We start from the raw sequence: 17954 nt of genomic DNA, 5'->3' as shown, positions 1-17954 counted from the left end.
GGGGTTATAGGTTCTTCAGAATGATATGTTCTGTGAAATAGAGACGTTTGTTCGGTTCAAGGGTCATATCCTAAGTTGTAATGGCGGGGTTAGTTTGATTGAATACTGGGGTTTGTTTGATATAACTCGCATATCGTACGCAACACCGCGATCTGATTCGTCCATGTTACATTACATACCCTTTGAAATACAACGTTTGATTAATCCAGGGAACATTTCCAACAAAAACATGGCTTTTTATTGGGTCTAAGGACAATTTCAACGATATCTTGAGACATAATTGGTCAATAATTGAAAAACACGGTAACAATTTAAGATAAAGGTTTTTGGGTTAAATTGAAAGGTTATTGACCACCACCAGCACCATAACAATATCGTTATCCACCTTCTCTTTAAAGGAACCCCTCCTCTTTTAAACCTCATTTAAGCTGCTATATAGCTCTTTTTTCTGTTTTAATTCGATTCGCTTCCGACAGGAACCGGCAATACAAGGCCTAGATTACAAATTGCGCCGCTATGAGAGTTGGAGAACAATTAAACGAATTCTTTCTCCGTGTTCTCTTTTTTTTTTTTACTTATTATTTCCCCCCAATTTGCGCTTCCGAGGAAGGAAGGGAGGAAGAGAAGGCGGGAAGAAGAGTCCTCTTTTTTCCCCCTCCAAATATTTTCTTTCTCTTATTTTCGGTCCGCATCGGTCGGTCAACGACCCAACTTAATACCCAAAGGAGCCTCAACAGCTTTTGCTCCACTCCACTCACTTAGCCACGCTTCGCGGGCTTTACGAAAAAAACTTACTTTAAAAAAAATGTTATTGGATGGTATGGCCCCCTTGTGGCCAGGTACGGAACTAGAAGAATTATGGGAAGGGGTTAAGTTGTTGATTTTTAGACCTATTTTTGTGATAGACTGTTTCAGGGCAACCTATTGCGCGTTATTTACCCTAAACACGTGGCGTTTACTGACTGGGTATTTTGTTGTGGTACCTTTGACCAATCACCATAGGTCAAGGAAAACGTGGGAAAATAAACCAAGGAGTTTGAAGAAGGTCACGGAATTAGATTAGAGATGTTTCTACTGTTTATTAAAATCCCAAACTTGAATATTGTACAGTGTCTTTTAAAACATAACCTGCAGGGTTAATTACTTTTGTAAAAATCTAAGTCTGTTAACATTGCAAATTTTATCTCTAGAACGTCAGGGAAAACCACTGAAATAAGCTTGTAAAACTTCATGGGAAATTAGGGAATTTTAATTAGAAACATTTATGGCAACACTGACTCCACATTTTCTCAAACTTTTAATCCAATTTAGAAATACAAATAAATATTTTATGTTAAACCTTTAATTAAAACATGAGTCCAATCTTAGTTTCTAATCTTTAAGTTCATCAATTAGTAAGAAACAAACACAGGACAGATACAAAAATAAATTTCCAATCAGATTATGTCTGGCGTGAAACTTTACCGCGACAAAAACGTTTTATCAAATTAAGGACAAACCGCGCTAAAAACGTAAAAATAAAAATGTAATATATTCATAATAAGTGGCTTGAATGTTAGTGGCGGTATGAAATCATTTCCGGACAAACCTAGATATCCGACGGTACTGGCAGGGTGGTCATTTAGGCCAATGGCATCATCGATGTAATACCGCGAAGCCCAGGCGGGGGTGGATTATTAAAGGGGGATATATTAAAGAGAATTCTGAACCACGATTTTCGCAGAAAAATGGAAAACGAATTATTCGAATCAACGCTCACGTAATCTAGGCCTTTTTTACAATTGAATAGGCACGCGGCTACGTAGCGCTCTCACCCAAGGGGTGAACGACCCGTTTTTCAAAACAAACTATATGAGAATTTTATCAAAATATGTTTTTATCAAAAGTTATTTTGTAATGTAATATGTAAATTTAATCAATTTTCTATAATGGTTTTTACTTGGAATTGGATTTATTTTTCGCCTACGGAAATCAATATATTTCTGTAACAGCATAAGTTCATAAGATATCTTCCATAAGTTTGTCATGAAGTGATTGGTGTAGGTCATAGATTCTCGTAAGCGACGCCTGTTGAGGTTCTGTCAAAGGCTTGGTACAAACTAAATAGGAAGATGGACTGCAAAATTAACCGAGTGTGGTCAATTCTCGCGTCGTTCGCTAGGTCTCTAGAATTAAGAAGTGGTAGCGTCATACTTATGGAACACATCTTATAAACTTATGGTAACAGATATACGTATATTTGGTATAAAAAAATGTTAGTTTTATTCCAAAAAAACATATTTTGCATACACTCCAAATCTTATAAAACCGAAGAACAAATAATATTTTTTTATAATGAATTTTAAAAAAAATATCCTTGATTACTGTTATTTTAGCCTAAACAATTTATACTGTATTTTTGACCTAAAATACCGTAATATTTATTTTTTATTCGACATAATTATGATGGTCCAAGCGTATTATGTAACTTGTTGAAAACCAAATATTACATTTAATTGACCACCAAAATAAAAATAGCCCCTCGATTATAATGGACCACAAATGTGCCTGTAGCTTCGGGCTATAGCTATGTCAGGGTCGTAGGTAAAGATTGATGGATAAACCGTAATCTAATCCCACACTCGGTATAGGTAATAAGCGCTTTAGTAACCTATAGTTACCACCGTGTCATCTTAAGTCTAATGGCTAGCGGTCACCAACCACATGCACTGACTACCCGGAAAACTGTTCCGTATCCGCCAGAAGCGTATAATAAAAATGCAATAGATTAAGTTCTGGGGATTATCATTACGTAACTTTTGACCCTATGGTTTCTTTTCTAATGACGTGAATTCTTGAAATTGTTTACTGTACTCGGAGTGTCAGCCATTTCGGTTGAATTTCATCTGGTATTCGCGATTCGCCGTATCGGAAATGACTATACCAGAGAGACCCGGGGTATGTAGGTGGTGAAAATTTCTTACGAAGATAATACCCAGAATCTTCCTTAAAGGGATAGTAGCGGGATAAGAAATAAAGAAATTAAATGATTTAATTCCAGTGGAATGTAAATTCTTAAGGAAGCCTTTGTTGTACAGTATATTTTGAGAAATATATGAATATATAATATGCACGTCACACGTGGTAGAGTCGCGCCTTCGTGATTCGCTGGAGGGAAAGTCAGGTGATTCTAAGCGTCACTGCATACGTCACGTGGTAGAGTTGCGCCTTCGTCATTCGCTAGAGGGAAAGTCACATGATTCTAAGCGTCACTGCATACGTCACGTGGTAGAGTTGCGCCTTCGTCATTCGCTAGAGGGAAAGTCACATGATTCTAAGCGTCACTGCATACGTCACGTGGTAGAGTTGCGCCTTCGTCATTCGCTAGAGGGAAAGTCACATGATTCTAAGCGTCACTGCATACGTCACGTGGTAGAGTTGCGCCTTCGTCATTCGCTAGAGGGAAAGTCACATGATTCTAAGCGCCATTGCATACGTCACGTGGTAGTGGCCACGGCTTGATTCGCGAGAGGGACCGTCACGTGATGCTAGACATTTTCTCTAGAAGCAACTCCCCTTTTATATAAGCACATCACCCAGTCAAATTGCCTATTTTATTTTCAGTTTTTTTGTAATATTACCCATTTTCAAACCACTAAACTAACTTATTTATATTCAAGTATTTAAAACTATACTACCATAAAACGTTTTGATAGTCTACTATCTCTTTAATTCTTATCCCCATGGTTTTACTACGTAATTTTCGTTTTAAAAATAACGGCATATCCACCTTCCTTCCACGATTGTGGGTCACTTTAGGCGTGAGCGTTCGGATTTCGTAATAGAGCGCTATGACGTATTACCTAACTGACGTAATCGTTATTACCGCCTCGTTATTGGAATTCAACGTTGATTTTCAAGGGCAGGAAAGTGCAACATTAATCGGTGAAGACTTCCTTTAAAAATAAAACGGTATTATAGGGTGGGGAAAAATTATGAGATCACGCTACAGTATTCTAGAAATTTCTGTTATTTTTCTGTAGAATCTAGGGTATTTGTTATAGCTCTAGTTTACCCCGAATTGGATTTTTAGTTTTAGATGGAAATTTTTTGGGGAACTTTTGGCATAGATTAGTAACTTGTTAGTGAGAATTTTCATGTTTTGATTTTGCCAAGATTTCACGTGTACAAGTTAAGAGTCACTTATAGAGTTCCTGTATTTCATAATGAAGAGTAATTAAGGTCTATTTCAATTTCTAAAATTAACTGTTATAGAAAATCAATGTTTAAAATAAGTGTAAGTTTTTTTAATTTGTTTTTGTGGAAGATATCTGATGCAATATTTATTTTATCTGAATAAATTTCAGTTTAATTACTGCCAATTAAAAAAATAGGTATATAGGCCTACTATAGAACTGCATGGGAGAGTGTACAATTAAAAATAACCCATTGACGACTTCGATTTATCTACCGTATCATTTAATTGGATAAATTTTAATTGAAAACTATAAACCCTTTCACCAATTTTGAAGTCCCTCTCGAGAGGGTATTCACACCAATATCTGCACCAAATAAACTATAAAATGGTTGATTTTATATACCTAGATAATTTTATTATTCGACGTGGTTAGCCCTTCGTTTTTTACCCAATTAGCGTTGGGGACCACCTTCTCCAAATTTCTCACAGTTATACCAAATTAAAATTGTCTAGACAGTTCAAGTATATATTTTGAGATGAAATTTCTCGTTACCATATTCAAGTACTTTCTGTATAGATTTATTTATTTGTTTATTTACGTGCTTAATCACGTAAATTTTAATATTTTCGGAAGCTCAAGAGTAATAGACAACGTTCAGACATATCTGTAAGGTCACTAGCCTCTACGATCCTTAAAACTAACGTTATACGTTAAGGTCAGATGGTTTCCTGTCTGTCTTCTGCCGCCAAGTGGCGCTGTACCTTTTTTAACCTAGCTTCCGCCTATGGAGATGGGATAAAGTATATCTATTCAGGGTTTGTTTTTTTCTCTCATCCTCTGCTCATCCAAGCTTCCAATAATATGTTTGAATAAAAGTGAATTATGATTATGCCAATATTGACTTCGATACAAACCGTATCACGCTACTAAAGAAAGTTTTGTTATATATTTTGAATTTCGTGGTTAAATTGCTTTCGCCAAGGCTTAACCCTGTAAAAAAAGGTCAATAACCCAAATTTGAATTTTACAATTGAAATTAAGTTTTAAGTTAGCTATAATTAGTTAGTATTAATCATTAAATTAGTTTGTTAGTTACGAAATACAATATTTAAGAATTTCTAGGGTGTAGATGGATCAAATGCGAGATAGCTAAGTCACAAGTTTAAAAGATATTTCTTATAAGTGTGACATTTTCTATTCTTTCTAATAAATACGCTTAATCCTAACTTGGGGTTCGTTGACAACACGAGGTTTAATATGCAGTCCACTTTCGTTACTAAGCCTTTCACATCGACTATAATAACCATGCAGGATTCTATCTGAAAACGTATTAGCTCCTTGCAACCCGAGATGGCTAACCGCATAAGTAATCAATCAGATACTTTAATTGCTCTAAATTATAAACAGTGAAGATTGTTTGTCGAAACAATTTACCCCCTTTCTCTCAAATACCACCACCGTTACCTTAGCAATCTCACAACAACCATATTAGTTACCCAAGTAACTTCATTCCAATAATCTCGCTACAAAGTCAAAACAACAAAAAAATCCCTGATTTAATTGGCGTGCGATAATAAATATGCGTGCCCAGCTTTAACACATTATAAAATTTCAAATTGATAAACAAGCAGTATATCTCGCGATATCAGAAACCAAATATAGAATATATGTCTAACAAACCCGAAACCATGTATGTACACTATTCTAACTCGAAATAACGCAGAGATTACGAACAGAGTATTAATTTGATCCACATAATCTGGTATTATCTGATTCCCACGCCCTGTAAAATCTCCTTAATACCACCACCAACCAGATCCCCCCTGCGCTGTATAAAACTTAGTGGAGTTCGATGACCGGACAACCGGCGGAATTCCCATCTTATTGGACAACTGTAACGTTTGTTTTCCCGCCTTTTTTCTTATACTTCACGCGCGCGCCTTCTTTTTCACGGTCTACTGGCACGGTCTCCCCATCAAGTTAGGCCTATATTAGTCAGTCTGAGTTTAGGCTTAAACAGACGAGACTCATTTGGGATGGGGTATGGTCATTACGACGGCACTAGCTCGGACGGCGGAAGTTTGTCTACAAAATGCTGCAGTTTGGGGTGAAAGGGGTTACAGTATGGTTGGTCTGGGTGAATTCAAGGCTGCGATTGGAAAGATGGAATGTTTGTTGGTGCTTTGGGGGATAAGGGGAAACGGAACGGTCCCTTACCCAGATTTTATTTTGGTAAGACAAGAGCACCCTTGCTTTAAGAAGGCGATCTGAGGCAGACAAATTTCCCTTGGAGGTGCATGGAGGCTAGAAGGGGTGATATCCATCGGGATGGGTATATACTTATTGTAACTTCTAAGTACTTACGCCAGCCACGGGCATTGCCTCAGTCCTTCAGACGTTGAGTTATAAATATAATGTTTATGGGCATAAGGGACGGTCAGTTAAGTATATAAATACATAAATTAAAGTTGTAAATTAGTCAGTGTAGATTATGATTGATGTAGGTTTTAATTATTTGTATTATTACACTTAATCCTTGAATTATTGTGCACTTTTTTACATTTGCGTATAACAGTACATGTCACCATGGAAATACAGGTAAACTGTGCCTTGGGTAACATTGCCAAACAATTAAACCTCTGATATAATAAGTTCAAAACATTTTATCTGTAATTTTTTTATTATTATTGGTTTATTTAACAGTGATTACTAGTTCTAATTAACAATCGTTAGAAAATGATTATCAAAAAGCGTGAACCTTTTGCCTACTTATGAATAATAATAATGTTCGAATCACCGGTGCGTAAAATATACCAGTTTAAAGGGGTCAGTTTCTCTGACCAGTACAAATTCGATATTATGTATGTAGGATTGTAGGAAACAAATGTAAAGTATGCCATTTTAATGTCACGAGGTAAAAGTAATTAACCAAGAACAACAACAAGAAGAAAAAACAATAAAGAAATGACCATTGAAATATTTCAACGAAATACCGTTACTAAATATCTCAAATAATTAAAACAAATTATAGTTAATAATTCAAAATTAGTAAATCTGAATGAAAGCTCCCCTTACTTAAAGCTCAACTCTCTTATTATAAATATATATATAAGCCGGCTCGGTTCGTTGACCCGTACTAGTCTTTAACGTTGGTAAACACAAGAAAGACGAAATCACAAGGTTAAATTCTACGCCGTGCCTTCAACTTAAGAAAATGATGATACCCAAGACAAGATCGTCTGACGCATGCGCATGCCATTAAAGAGGGGGATGGTAATAAACTCAGCATTGGCTCCCACAAGTCAATTCCTCCCCATCTTCCAGCCAGATCATGTTGTCTTGAAACTCCCCTACCCTACCTACCTTTAAGGTAATAAGCTAAGCTAAGCTTACGACAACCAAATTTGAGAATATGTATTTTTTTCTATCTCTCTCTCTCTCGCTACTAATCTTTAAGTGCTACGATTGCATGCTTTGGGATTATAATAGAAGAGAGGGGAGAAGAAAAAGATACTATAGGCTAAAGTAGACCAGGGTATTGCCGTTGGCGTCTTGATCGTGGGTCTCTAGGTTAAGAGGCAGACATTTGCTGGCGAATGCTGCTGGCTCCTTCTAGTCTTGGACAAGTATTTATCGAAGGAAACAAACCATTATTATAATAAACTTTAGGGTAATTATCCTAGAAAGAAAAAAAATGGTAGCTTTGACACTAAATAAGGCCGATATTTGAATTAAATTAGCGTAATGATTTTTGAGTCCAGTTTTTGTTCTATGTTTTTAAATTATTTTTCTATGTTAGTTTATAGGTTCAAATGGAAAATACTCTAATTTGCTCACGAACCCCTCCCCAAATGAGGCCTCTATTGTGTAGGAGTAAAAGATAATATTATCAGAATTGCAGGGATTTTAAAATTATTTTTATTTTGAAAAATGATTCAACTCCGGTGGCCGACGTGAAAGGTCGATGACGTGAATTTTCAAACAGTCCGAGAGGCCACTTGCTCTCGAGGACGATGGCATGACGCTGACTAGTGTGCGTGGGTGTCTTTTCAATTTCCCATCGTCCCTAGTCGCTCGTGTCCCGAATTAACCTTTAACCCTAAGATAAACATCAACGACTGTATAACGACTTGATTAATTTTGATCCATAAGAGAAGTCCTGTAAATGATTAACGTTTTTGGTTATATGAGGGATAGATTTAATTTTAGAAGTAGGAATGGAGAACGGTTAGTATTTACTTCAGTCCGACTCATAGACCACCCAGTATAGAGTCCCTCCCTCCAACACTTAACGAAAAGATTAAATTATCTTATTGGCTCACTTAAACTACGTTTTGATGACTTTGCTGACGGAGACGGCGAAAAGTACGTAATTCCTTTTTACCTCTTTCGCTATGACCCGCCTCTTCTTTCATACCCCTCCGTCCCGTGGAAGGGTACTTCTATAATTAAATCTATCCCTGGTTATATAAACATTTTGAAGTCTTACTGATGGCTGTCCGGTTGGCATCATCTACTAGAAATAGACTTTCAATAATACGCCTTAAACCTCTTGTTATTCATCTAATTTAGTTCCATCTCCTTACGTAGTTTGAAAAGCAAATTAGGCAATGACCACCAAGAATAAATAAAGAAGGATGAATCGATAAATTCTGCAGCTACAAAAGATTCCTCATTACCCATCAAAAATAAAACGAATACGATAACATGAAAAAAAAACCTAATTGCTTAACTTCTAAGCCTTGGGTAAAATCGCCCCCACACATTATGAAAAAGAAAATATTCTTCTACCCACTGTTTCGAGTTTCTCTCAGTAGAGGGCCTCCACATCGAAACAATCTCGAGTCGTATCCGCGCGCATCAGTGTAGGGAGCATCGGACTCTTGTCAGTTTCATCCCAAGCTCTATAGCAACGAAGAAAGAGAGACAGATCTGCTCTTGGGAGAAGAATTAGAGGTGCACGATCTTTTCCAGGACCTATTTTTAGCCCCAGAAGATGAGAAGAGCCTTGCTTTTGCTTTTCTATTTGCTGAGAGCACAGCTTAGAGTCAACCAAAGAGAGAAAGAGAGAGAGAGTCAGAACTCCGGAGGCCCGCTCTTTTCTTACGTTATCTAGAGTTCATGACCCCTAAGAGGCTAAGAGTAAAGACTTCAGAAGAAAAAAAAATAGTTGGCCATTTTTCTTATAGAAACTTAGGCCTAAAACTAGGGTGGGGTGCTAAGCTAGCTGCTATACATGATGAGGCTCTTTCGGTGGAATATATCTCGACTTTCTCTTAGTAACGTTGGCAAAAAAAATGTTTTCCTCCCACCATCTCATCATAGTTTTTGAACCTTATTGGGGCCCTCCTTGTTCCTGCCTAAAATAAGCCCCACTAGGGTGCAAAAACCTTTAGTTCTCTTGAATATTCAGCCCTGGATATCCGTTGTCCATCCCTTGAAGGCTCCCGGATATACTTACTTCAACTTATAGACTTCTAATGAAATTATTTTTTGTTATTTCCTTTTTTGGAAGGACGCCCCCTTTTTTGTGCAGTAATTCTATTGGACTTGTTTACGGTTAACAAAATCACAAATACGTAAGTATAGGTGGTCTTGTTGCACCAGGGTACTCTCTCTCTCCCTCGGACCAGGATAACCCCCGATAACCCTAAACCGTGGGACCCAGATTTATACTGAACGGGGGCCCTCGAGGCAGACTGGGGTCAGAAGAGTTCGTTATCCGTTGGCTCGGGCGGCTTACTCGTAAACAACTTTGGGAGGGGTTTGCAAAGGGGTTGCATTTCGTTTCAAGAGTTATCCAAAAATTACAAACCGAACAACAAATCCAGGGGGTTCATTCCCCTTTAGGCGAACGTTGAGGGGGTTAAAATTTATTTTCTCTAGACGGAGACGTTAGGCTTAAAGAGCCCATCTGCTTCTTGGTAAAAGTTATTGGGGGGAGGGTTGGTTGAACGTGTTGTAAACGTAACTACTTTACTCGGGCCTTTGCGTAGTAAACAAGGGGGTGTTTGGAATGGAAAACCTCTTTTCTTGGCCAGACAGAGGGTTACCAGGATGGGGGTTTTAGGGACAACGAAAGTGGTTTTAAACTAGCCTATAAACGGATTGTGTATTTCGCGCCGCCGCGGCCTAACAGACGGAGTAAAATAAAACCTCGCGAGATGTCTAGACATTTTCGGCTTGTTGTCTTTTACTCTTCATGATAATGAAGGGGAATCTATGCCTAGTTTTGATATTCTTTCTTTTTCTTCTTGCTGTTTTTGTTTTATTTTCAAAGCCTATTGATCAGACCCGCATTTTGTGAGTAAATAGGACTAGCTCCTGCTCAAATAGAGACTCTGTAATGTCGAAAAGGGGGAAGGGATGATAGTGGGTAATGTGGTGTTAATCCAGTTACTAGACCTTTAGGATTAACATCTGCTCGTGAAAGTTAATCTGATCTTTTTTTTGCTATTAATCAAATCTCTTAATTGAAGATTTTTTTTTTTTGGAAAAATGAATTTTTGCTTACTGTTTCTAAAACCGCATTTAAATTAACTTTGCTAAAATGTTTTTTAGATAGTAAGATAAATTTACTCCGTTTTACTAATGATAGACGTTTTCTCAGAACATTTCTCAGAAAACTATATGCAGGCTTTTAATTCTTCTTTACCAAGAATACCTTTGCATTTCTAAGAATATGTTGACTGAGTTTTAAGACTTTGCCTAATTTTATTTTTATTTATTTATTCTAACGTGCACTGATAGAATATAAAAAGTGTACTCTGGCATTTTCATATCAAAGTTTTATATATGGAAATTGTTCGTTTATTTGAGAATAAAAGAACTGAACGGCGTATAAGACATTCTTGGAAAAGTGTGTACGAATTTTGGTTTATATACTAAAAGCTGGGTGTGTTAGGAAAATAACGACTCTAGGGGCATGATTGAGATAGTCCAAAATTCTCATTCCGTGGTAGCTCCCCTTTTTTCACTCCTTTTATGATCGAAAATAGGCCAAACCCTGATTCTCCGATCAAAAAACCCTTTAAGAATAAAAAATTCTCAAGAAATTGTTAGGACTATGGAGCCCTTCTCCATCTTTTGTATAGTGTATACCTATAAACTGCGTAGAGAACTGTTTTTCTTGGCAACGTGGGTAGGCGATCGCAAAAGACGATGGCTTCCAAGGTTTTGTAGGCCAGTGGGGTGTGTTAAATCCATTGCATTGAGGGAATGGAATATAAAAAAGAAAATATCAAGAAAATTTCTAAACGATGCCGGCGAGATGCAGCATGCAGCTATCATAATGGTATGGGGGCATTTCTAACTTCTAAATATTACGTAGGGGACGCGGAGGGGGTTGGGTTTGATGCCAAGAATCGCCCTTGAACCTTCACTTTGTAGAGAGCTTTCGAATATTGTTGAAGATGAAATGGTTTAGGTACGCGATGGTAAGATTTTCAACAGTTTCCTTCTGTAGATGTGATTATAATGGGTTGCGATAAGTTTTATAGTTCTGTACACTTTGAAGTGTTCCAAACAATGCATTCTTGGGTTTCAGAGGTGAAAATTACCGTTGCTATCCAATTCGTGGTGTGTAGAAGTGTTACACCCAAAGCTAAGGCATAGATGAAACACGTCAACGCCATTATTAACCGAATATTAAATTGACCTAAAACAAGCTTACTATATATTAAATTGCGTCCCATTCACTGGGAACCCTTAACCATCTCACCTACCAACCGCGTTCTCAGTATTTCGAGGAACGCAAACAACCCCTTGCAAAAGCATTCGCCAAGCACCACAGGTCGATGTCCCAACGACCTCGAGGTAGGTTTGGCAGTACTTGCAAAATTTCTCTCCTCTCTCTCTCTTAGAAAAGCTTTCAGTTATTGGCGTCTTCAAGGTCAAGATGACTTCGAATTCTCGCCCCCATGGTAAAACGTAACGTACGCTTTAGTTGAAAACTTAACCCAATAGTTAGTACTTACCCCCTTTCTGCCTTATCTAGAGGGAACTAGAAAGCGAATAACCCAATGCCTGGCTTAAACTTACCCCCCGACGTCTTTCAAAGGAATCCAATATGTATAGTAGTAGTGAAAGGATGGTTTGTAGCATTGGTGGGACACACTACCCCGTTTGTTGTTCGGTTACACCCTTTAGTGTAAAAATAAGGTCGCTGGGTGCCGACCGCATTTGGGCTCTTGCGTTTTTTAGGGGTTAAATATTTTTACATACAGCGTCCTGTATCGACCATCCATAACTCTTACAGATGCCAGTCTAGCCTGTTTTTTTTTTCTTTCTTTATATAAAGGGCTACTTTCATAACTTTGGGTTACAGTTTCTCACGTTTGCGTCGATCCTCGGACTGTACTTTCGATTCTAAATTTCTAAGGATCACATATACCCAATCGTTTCTATCGACCTAGTTTTATTGGGGACTTGACCTAAGGTATCATAGTCTTCCATTAATTTTGACATTTAGTTTTGTCCAGTGAACCCATGTACTCGTGCCTATAGATGACATTTTAAAGGGTTGTGATAAATGGCGATGTTCTTAGAAGAGCTCAGCACAGTGGGTGGGTTAGAAGGTGAAAGAGGTCAGTGGACTCTTTTCGACCCTTTTTAGGGTTGGGCCTCAGGTTATCTTCCATCAGTATTCACATCCTTCTATTATTGTGTTTTCGAATTCTTGGAATTTTGAGTCCTTTTGCACTCTAAAGTTAACCTTGGTCGAAGGTCAATGAATTTTTAAGCTCATGACCCCCGTACTGCTGTGAGTTCGCCCCTATTGAGATGCCTTTTTTAACATTCCTTCTGGCCACCCCCATGATGTTGCACGTGTTATTGACAGTTTCAACTCGAACTTCAATACCTAAATCCCACGAATCAGTAGCTACCAAATGGGGAGGGTACTTAACTGCTGCAGTTTTAGATTTTTCTATTGATACCACGTTGGAAAACCACCCACATAGTAAGTAGAAAGTTCTTCTTAAATTTTTATCGTAGGTTTACACACGTGGCTTTCCTATTCAAAAAATAGCACCTGAATTGAAACATCCCTTCAACCCATGACTAAACATTTGTAAACATGTTTATACCAAAAGTATTGTATATAGGCCTATTACAAAAGCTTCCAAGGTTTAGTAACAAAATTACCCTTGAAATTGTAACAGTTAAAAACATTATCGTAGTGTAGTTTGACTTATGACTGAAATAGATTACCAGAAAACAGATGCCTTTTTATGTAAGAAAAAAACGCTAGCCAGGCTTTAGCAATTAATTCTCTTACGTCTATCGTCTATTTTGAGGGTGAAAGAGTGTTTTTTCTTTCTTTCTTTCTAAAACACTACATTTGGAACTCGGCCAGGCCTGGCTGGCTGGCTTTCGTGGTTAGGTTTGTAGACAAGGGGGTCAAAAGAAGCAGTCTGCTTCTCTTTCTGCATTGCGTATCTCCCTCTATGCTTTGTAACGTGAATAAATTCATTTCTGAGAAGAATCTTTCATCCAAACTAAAGAGAAGGCCTTGTGGATCATACGTCACTTAAATTTCAAACGGCTTCCAACATGTCTTCCCACAGCCATGACGCTTGATGACTGTGCGATGACGTCGCAAAACTCCATCGAAGCAGCAAGCATTATTTCTTCTACCTTCAAGATGTTCTATACTTAATTCAACAGTGGGTTTAAAAATGAGGGTTTAACATTAGCATAAATTACAACCTCAGTATAGTAGTACCAGAATGAGGGGTTAACATTAGCCGAGGGGGTAGACTCTCTGGGTCTCTGTGTACACCTGAGTTCAAAAGAGTTCAGCTTTGACAATGCACTGAGTTCAAAGCCTTAGGAACTCACGGTTCAGCGTTGACAGTACAATGAATTCAAGCCATATTGTACACTTGAGTTCTCAAGTGTCTACCCCCTCGTAATTAGCATAGATTAAAACCTCAATATAGTAGTACAAAAATGAGGGTTTAAGACTAGCATAGATTACAACCTCAATATAGTAGTACAAAAATGAGGGTTTTAGACGCTTGTTTTTCATTGTAAAATGAAACAAATTCATGATATACTTTAAGTACAATCACATAGTAAGTAGTGTAGGCCCTATACACCCTTCTCCTGGCCTGCATCTTTACGATCCCTTTCACGCGCCAAACTCTGGGAGCAGCTCTTTTTTTTCTGACCTTGCGAGAAAGTAGAGTCGTTGACCTACCAAGCCTACTATATAGATCTCTTCAGGATTTAGCGCTCGAGCGCAAGGATGAGGAGGAGGTGGAGGATGATGATATGTTTCAGTTTTGTTCGCATATGAAGGAATGATGGGCCTTATCTAAATGACATTATAAATCTATCTGTAACCCTATCGGTTAGTTGGTTTAAAGTTATTAATGATGACGTACTTTGAAAGAAGAAACTGGATATTTATACATGGTTTTTTCTTTCTTTTTATCCAATGCTCATTTCCAGACGGTATAATCAAATTCAAGGTTTTCAATTATGGTTTCGGTTTTTTTTTTATACTTAGGCCTATATCCCGAAAGGTTTTGGACGTGGGTTTTGAATTTCTATTAAATCTAGTGAAGGAGGACCGGCGTTGCCAAGACAATTTGGCGACGTATTCAATATAAAGGCTCCCATGGTTGTCAATGTTTGTTATACCATAATGGAAGGTTTAGTTTAATGTCTGATAATCATTTTTCAAGATGGCGCTGTATTTAAAATTAAATTAGTTTCAACTACTTAAGAGTAATTTCCCTCGATAGTGTCATCATCTTTCGAGATCAGTCTGTCAATAGACCATTTCTGGCCTTCCATCTCTCTTTTTGGCGCCTGCGTTGTAGTCTTTTTGTATCATGAGAGTGCATGCGCCAAGACGGATGGCAATGGTTCAACCCCTTTGTACGTCCCAGTATTAAGGGTTGCCTACCATCTTTTTTACATCGAAAAGGCCTATCGGTACATCCATCCATAATCTTTCTCTAACATCTTCGTGGGTGTGAATGAAACCCATCTAATGATTGCAAGGCAAGCAAGGGGTTAGTCGAGGTCTTGGGCTTTTGGCCTTGACAAGATTTTAACTTATTTTTTTTCCTAAGTATGTTGAGGATACAAGAGTGTTTTTCTTGTAGTTATCACTCTAAAAATACCGTCATTCTTTCGACAATGTTACATTACAGTAGGCCTTTGCTTAGAATTCTTCGAAACATTTTGGCCTCGTGCTCTCCTCGAGAAGCTTAAAGGACCGCTTATTAATCAATGCCATGCAGAATAGGGAGATTGAGGAGAGGTAGGGTGTAAATCCCAGGGATCCAACCGTTACCAGAGTAACCAACCAACCAACCAGACATCTCTCCATAGCCTGTCTAATAGTTTGTCAGATATAACTTAACGGCGTCGTATATTTACATTAAGATATCGTTAAGAAGGTTTTTGGCAATTTTCTTGACATCCTTTTTTTTTCTTGGCATGCTTGAAAGCGCCGCTGATGTAAAAGAAAAATAATACTAGGGTGACGCGACGCGCCTTTTCAAGATCAAGACTAAAGCATATACAGGGTGTTTCTGATAAGTCTGCATGGCATAAATTAAGGGGGATGTTCTTTGGGTGCACGATTTTGAGTCGAAAATGTAACTTCGTTCTCCATTTTGATTGCCCTTAAGGGTCACTGTTTTCCAGTTATGATTTGATGGGTGTTTTAGGGATGACCCCTTAATTAAATTATTAATTAATCATTGTCTTAATCAGTTTATTAATTAAATTTAAGGGACCATACTTAAAATACTCTGGATAATCTTAACTTGAAAATAGTGTTCCTTAGGGCGAAATGGAGATAGAAGTTACATTTTCGACTCAAAGAACGTCCCCTGTTAATTTATCGCAGACTTATTAGAAACACCCTGTATAAACACTTTATTTTGTACAGTAGCTTATGTCTGTTAAGAGAAAAATAAGAAAAGCAAATGTAAAAGAAACATATTGCTACCGAGTTTGCATATTGAATTAAGATTGACTTTATTAATACATGAGATCCGTGCCGTGTTTTCAGATCATAAATTCTATACGCATTTCATAAAAATGAAAAAGAAAATTTGGTCTACAGCCCTATATGATAGAAGGTACTTGATGAATTTCTGCCAACATGAATGCGGTGTTAGTGCGGGATATGTACATGTCACTCAGTGTAATCGGTCGGTGTTCACGCTGTACCTTTGACTGTACTAATTAGGATATTGTAGTCTTTATAAGCCCGGGCTAAAATAATTTCACCTAACCCAAATTTTGGAGTATATATTAATTAGCCCCTTTCGTTGGTTTTCATCCAGACCATATTAGTTATCGTGTAAAAGAAGTTAATTACATTACTTATTGTACTACGTAGGAACGCAGTAGACATCAATTAATTAAAAACTCGGATTCCTATTACTAATGGGTTGTAAATTAAAGTTTTCGTGGACCACCCGGCCGGGACTGGTGCATGCAGCTTGCAGTTAAGGGAGACGTTACCATCCATTAGCTCGGAGGGTTTCACTCCTTGCGTCCTTCAAACGTCTTCAGTTCTACCTTTTTTACCATAGTACATTTTACAAGGACACTGGTGCGATGGGATGCCATGCAAAATGTAGTGGGTGTAGGATCCTGGACATAGACCTTTTCTTTCTGTGTTCGTTCCTATACTATATCTAAGTGAAAGTTTTTGAACTGCGAAGGTTAGCCATGTCTTGGTAATAGTTGTTGTATCGAAGAAGACCATGGGTTAAGATGGGCGAAACACGTTAAACGCATTGGTATTTCGTTCTGGTAACATTAGCCTTGAACGAGTCAACGCATGCCACGCCACGTAACCCTGAGAGTCCGTGACATAAAAGATAACCATCCTTCTTCCCCCCTCATGGTTTGAAATATTTTGCAAAACTGAGCAATTTCAGTCAAGGGGGCCCCCCTGGACCATCTTCAAGAAAAAGAGAAGAGGCCTAATTCGGGCCTAACACCGCGGCGTAGTTATGCCTTTAAAATCTTTCTTCGTAAAAATTTTTCTTCACGAGGTCAAAGTAATATCGTGGACCAGCTGTAAGGTCTGCCAGTCTGCAACCGAAGCCAGGGGCCGTGTTTTTTTTTTATACATATTATTCTACGTAATATTTTTTAATCTTACCCCCATGCGTCGAAAAATGGTTGAGCTTTCAGGATGTTTCGAATTAAGGCTTTTTAAAAATCATCTTAAAGCATTTTTATGGGTTTTCTGAGGTTTACACACACCATACCATGCACCGGATGTCTTAGAACTTGGGAGAGAGATTTACACATAACCGCCTTTTCAAAAGAACGAGATTCTTTTATTTTTGACGACGAAATTGAGGAGCTAATTTAGCGGGTTGAAGAAACCAGTGTTCAAGGACTTTCAACATTTTTTTTTTAAATTTTTCTTTTGTTTTGTTTGGTTTTAATTTTTATTGTATTAATTGCCCAGATGCAACGATGATGTTCATCGAAGTATTATTATAACGAGGAAAAGACCCAGCCCTTAATTGTCTATCTTTCTTTTAGTAACTCAGAACATGATTTTTAGATTCAGTTCATTAAACTTTTAATATTAAGTTACCAATTGGTGTGTGTTGGAGATAGACTCCCTGGGATTCAGTGGGGAATTTATGGTTAAAAGAAAGCCTATGTTACTAGTTTAAATTTAAATTAATAGTTAATTTTTCCATTTAAATAAATAAATTAAAGTTGAACTTAGAAGGGTGACGATATGAAAAATTCTTTTGAAAATGCAGTATAGCTGCTTCA

At 37.7% G+C, this 17954-nt stretch overlaps 1 protein-coding gene and 1 long non-coding RNA gene across 14 annotated transcripts in view; one reads left to right on the top strand and one right to left on the bottom strand.

The window, feature by feature from the left end:
• The window catches only part of LOC149654132 (nuclear hormone receptor E75-like), an 88109-nt gene that overhangs the window by 24431 nt on the left and 45724 nt on the right, over positions 1–17954 (top strand). The window lies entirely within an intron of this gene.
• Positions 8074–15846, bottom strand: LOC149654133 (uncharacterized). Of its 13 annotated transcripts, none has more exons than XR_016370501.1 (4): positions 8970–15846; positions 8765–8836; positions 8653–8691; positions 8074–8337 (listed from the first exon to the last, which is right to left on the bottom strand). It is a non-coding gene; the product is annotated as an uncharacterized LOC149654133 (long non-coding RNA). The 13 variants fall into 13 exon arrangements; XR_016370502.1 differs by having other exon boundaries at positions 8668–8691; XR_016370511.1 differs by having other exon boundaries at positions 8668–8691; positions 8974–15846.

This window comes from Phalangium opilio, unplaced genomic scaffold, assembly GCF_054372755.1.
Source record: "Phalangium opilio isolate 3A_F unplaced genomic scaffold, DU_Popi_V2 ptg000079l_1, whole genome shotgun sequence".
Lineage (NCBI taxonomy): Eukaryota > Metazoa > Arthropoda > Arachnida > Opiliones > Phalangiidae > Phalangium > Phalangium opilio.
Note: the sequence above shows the minus strand (reverse complement) of the source record. Positions and strands in the feature narration are given on the sequence as shown.